A 4,819-nucleotide genomic window follows, 5' to 3' on the forward strand; every position below is an offset into this window, starting at 1 on the left:
CATTTTCCCCATCTTATGGGTGGAAAACTGGAGCAGAGAGAAGTTAAGTAATTGGCTTTGTCACACAGTTATAAGTGTCCGAATCAGGGCTGACCACAAAATGTGCAAGCCAGGGTCCATGCATGTCATCACTGCTTCATCCTGTTTCTTCAGTGTTAGAGTAGCTTTGCCAGGTTTTAAGTTTTAAATCTAAGAGACTGTTCCCAATATATAGGGTAGATTCTCTAGGCCTGGTCAGCAATCAGGGCCATCTGTGGGGTGACCTGTGAGTGGGTTGATGGGGGGGTGCGGGGTGGCCCGCTGCCTCCCGCTGGCCAGCCCCGAACCCTGATTGCTGCCACAGGTCACCTCCCTCTCAGGGCAGTGCCCATCATAGCAACCAGTCATTCTGCTGGTCGTTCCACCGTTCGGTTGATGTGCATATTAGGGTTTTATTATAAAGAATTCCGCAAATCATAGGTAATTGGTAGACATACACATTCTGTCTTTCTTCCTCTATTGTGGGAGGGACGAAAACCCCACACTGGTGAGTCTCCCCATGCAGTTCATGTCAACATTTCTTTACTCCATATAAGAACTTTTCATGTGTATTCTTAAGAAGGCTAAATGCTCAGCCGTCCAGCTGAGGGGAGTGGTGTGGGGTGGACAGCTGCCCTCTCCCCACCAGGACCCTGTGTCCTCAGCTGCCCTCTGCTCCCCTCAATCTTCCCCATGAAAGTGGGGAAGAAAGTCCCAGAGGCAGCAGGTCCCAGCTGCCGCCATGGAGGAGGAGGAGAAAGTGACTAAGTGCTGGGGGTCCCAAGGGATCGGCAGCAGGGGCCCCAGAGCTGTCCAGCATGGCCCTTTGGCCACGTACCCTCTGACTGTCCTCCCATGTGCCCTGGCCAGGCTGTTGGTTCCTCATGTCCTGGGAGCCAGCAGAGCCCACCCTCTCACTGCTGCCACCTGCTGGCCAGTCCCTCCTGGGACAGGTGTGATGGGCAGCTGAGAGCCCCCCTCAGCAGCAGGAACAGCCTGACCCCAGACTGGGGTGCAGAAGCTGAACTCAGGATGTCTCCCCAATCCCTCCTGGGCTCCAGGTCTGAGCTCTTGGAGGGAACTGAAGGCCCTTCAGAGTCCCCTGAAGGGGGGCACAGCTCAGTGAGGGGCGATTGCCACCCCCTACAGCCCCCCTCCCAGGGTGTCCTCCCCTGGGGAGAGAGGTGCCACTGTGTCACAGGGAGACAGATCAGGGCTCCCACAGACCAGGACTGGCTACTGGGGTGGGGGTTGGCAGGACCAATGGGGCAGATGAGCCCAGGAGCCTGGCCTGGTGGCCTGCCATGTCTGCCTGCCTCAAAGGCTCTTGTCTCTGACCTGGCCCCTCCTGCAGGGAAGGCTGGAGAATCGGGCAGCATTTGTCCCCAAAAGAGGGGTCTGCAGCCTGGACAGACTGGAGAACACGTGGGTCTAGATATGGCATCTCTACTCGGCCCTGGGACAGGGACCTCCCACGCGGGAGAGCAAAGGTCATGGTCAGGAGACCGACAGAGCCAGGGCCTCAGTGGGGCCACTCCAAGATGGATATGGGGAGAGAAGGGGGACTGGGGTAATCCTATGGGACCATCGGGAGGAGGCACCTCTTCCCTGTGTCCAGGAGAGGGCGCCAGAGGAGACTCTCAACTTGAACTGGCTGGCCTGGTGCTCACACACACACACACACACACACACACACACACACACACACTGACATTTGTCCTCCCCACCAGGAAGGTGTGGCTACCCCCTGCTATGCAACTTGAAGGGAGTTGAACTCCCCTGGGGAAAACGGGTCCCCAGCAGCTCCCCTCCATGGAGTCTGACAGCAGCCAGACTGCCCTGTCTCCTTGGAGGGCAGGCTGTCCCGTGGAGAGCACTGCACAGGGCTCAGGACCGGGACCAGGGACCAGGGCTGCCACCTGTCCCGTGTGACCCTGTGCAACTCACTAACCCTCACGGGCCTCAGTTTTCCTCTCCTGTGAAGGGGACACTCATTCCTACCTCAAGACTTTTCAGAATAAAACGAAAGAACACGAACTTTATGCAACTGAGCACGTGTGTTGTGGTTGCTGGTCTTCAAGTTCTTTTCAAGTTATAATACTGTGTGTCATATTCTATGTTTTCAAAGACTGCTGGACCCCATTTCTCTGTTTTGTCCTGGATTGTAAGGGGAAAGGGAGGGCGGAGTGGGACATGGTCCCCAGGTGGCGGGTGCAGGATCCAGGCGGAGGTCAGGGTGTGCCCTAGTGTCAGGCAGGGTGGCCACCGTCCCTGCTTGCCTAGGATCAAGGGCTCCTGGGCCGGGCAGACCCACACACACTGCCCATCCATAGAGCCTGCTCCCACACCACCCCGTGGCAAGGAAGGACCCAGCACCTAGAGGAGATTCAACCCGGCCCTGGGTCCCCAGTGCCAGGAGCCTGGTGGCCTCGCTGGAGCTCCAGGCCTCTGGGCCATCCTCCCCCAGGTTCCAGCATCTCACTTCCGTCTCCCTCTCCCACCCTTGTCCCTGAGCTCCAGGGGACCAGGTCCCAGCAGATCCAGGGCAGGGGTGCAGGCAGGGGCGGGTGTCAGGCAGCCCAAGGCTGCGGCTGCCTCAGGGGGTGAGAACGGAGCTTCCTGAGCAAGGGGCTGAGACGGGATACCCTGCGGGGGTGACCTGTGGTGGCCAGGGGAAGGATGGACAAGGAAGCCCCGGCACCCCTGGCACATTCCGATGATTGAACTGAGGAGCCGGCGGGCAAGCTCGAGGCTCCCAGCTCTTACAACTGCTGCACACCATGGCTTCACTCTGGGTCAGGCAGTTGGTGGGCGGTTAGCCACCCCGCCCCCCTCCTGCAGGGCTGATGGACTCTCCCCAGTGCTGGGAGCAGGGAGGGTGGGAGGCCCTCCCCAGGTGACCCCTCCCAGGGCAGCCCACGCTCCTGCATGGGAAGCAGGGACTAAGGTCTGGAGGGGCAGCCTGTCCTCAGAGGTTAGCCAGAGCTTCCTGGTGGCTAAAGGCTGCTCCCACCCTTGCCTCCCAGCCTGGTCCCAGCACTGTGCTCCGCCCACCCCCCACCAGTCTCTGCCTCCAGAGTCTGCCCCTGCCAGCCCCACAGGCCACACTACGTGTGTGCAGGGCTCTCTGACTTGGTTGTCTGTCTAGTGACTATAAGCAGCCGTGAACATTGTTTTCCTGTTGCTCCTCTAATGATAGATTCTTTTCTTTTATATTTTAACTAGTGGCCCGGTGTATGAAATTTGTGCAGGGAGGAGGGGGTTCCCTCAGCCCACTCTGCACTCTTTCGAATCAGGGACCCTTTTGGGGATATCTGACTTCCACTTTAGCCCGGTTCCTAAACTGGCAGTTGGACATCTCTCTTGCAATCTGGGATCGCTGGCTCCTAACCACTCACTTGCCTGCCTGCCTGATTGCCCCTAACCCCTCTGCCTGCCTGCCAGATTGCCCCTAACCTCTCTGCCTACCTGCTTGATTGCCCTTAACTGCCTCTGCCTACCTGTCTGATCACCCCTAACTGCCCTCTCCTGCAGGCCTGATCTGGCCCCCAACTGCCCTCCTCTGCTGGCCAATTTGGTTCTAATTGGTCGATTTCTATCTCTGCCTGCCTGCCTGATTGCCCCTAACTGCCCTCCCCTGCCGGCCTGATGTCACCCCCAACTGCCCTCCCCTACAGGTACAATGGGTACCTGGGGGAGGTGTGTGCTATTACTGGCTAGTGGGTCAAGGGTTAAATAGTTGGGGGCAAGATCAGGCCGGCAGGGGAGAACAGTTGGGGGCTAGCCCTTGTCCTGCTGGTGTTCCTGGCTTCTGGTGAGGGCAGAGGCGAGGGGAAGAGCCAGTCAGCGTCAAAAGCTCTGCATCCTGGCAGCCATTGGCTCCTCACAGTTCACCTAGATTTGGTTCTGATTGGTCGGTTTCTATGCAGTCAGTGTCTCTGGGCCTATCAATGGGGCCTGATCAGAAAGGGGGTTCTGGCCCTAACCGGTTTGGCTCAGTGGATAAAGCTTCGGCCTGTGGACTCAAGGGTCCCAGGTTCGATTCTGGTCAAGGGCATGTACCTTGGTTGCGGGCACAATCCCCAGTAGGGGGGTGCAGGAGGCAGCTGGTCGATGTTTCTCTCTCATTGATGTTTCTAACTCTCTTTCCTTCTCCCTTCCTCTCTGTAAAAAATCAATAAAATATATTTTTTAAAAATAGAGAGGGGGGGCAGATCAGCAGCCCTGGAGGAGGACTTGAGAGAAATGGAGGGCCAGCTGCTGACCCTGTCAGAGGAGAAAGAGAGAGGCAAGTGCTGATCAACAGCTGCCACACAGGCTACAGATCAGACCCTGCTTCTCTCTTCAGGCCTCTCTCCAGGGTGATTCGCAGCCCCCTCAGCAGTCAGTGCTGGGTCGCTATGGCAACCCAGGCTGACTGCAGGACTGACTTCTGGTTGGTCGAGCCTCCGGTTGTGATGGACCCAGGGTTTTTATATATTATGATTTTTATTTTTCAGTTCCAGTTTGCATTCCGTGTGATTTTGTGTTGCTTTCAGGTGTACAGAATAGAGGTGGACAGTCACATACTTTACAAAGTGGTCCCCCAGCATGTCAGTGCCCCCCTGGCACCACACCAAGTTAATGCAATATTATTGGCGAGGTGCCCTGTTAGTCACAGGGATGTAACGTACAAATTATTTTCTAAAAGCGCTTGCTTAGTATGGTCTTTAAGCAAAGGCTTAACGAGTGATGATAGCGGCAGCTGGGAGCTGGGGACACAGAGGGAAGAGACCCCCTTCCCCCTCCCTCCTCCACTCCT

General features: G+C 57.1%; 1 protein-coding gene across 1 annotated transcript in view; it reads left to right on the top strand.

Moving 5' to 3' along the window:
- The window catches only part of LOC102240005 (triggering receptor expressed on myeloid cells 1), a 38,889-nt gene that overhangs the window by 24,159 nt on the left and 9,911 nt on the right, over window positions 1-4,819 (top strand). The window contains exon 5 of the mRNA XM_014533016.1: window positions 4,071-4,076. The gene's annotated coding sequence lies outside the window, so the exon portion shown is untranslated. The remainder of the gene's footprint in view (window positions 1-4,070; window positions 4,077-4,819) is intronic.

The sequence above is a fragment of the Myotis brandtii genome, unplaced genomic scaffold, assembly GCF_000412655.1.
Source record: "Myotis brandtii unplaced genomic scaffold, ASM41265v1 scaffold929, whole genome shotgun sequence".
Taxonomy (NCBI): domain Eukaryota; kingdom Metazoa; phylum Chordata; class Mammalia; order Chiroptera; family Vespertilionidae; genus Myotis; species Myotis brandtii.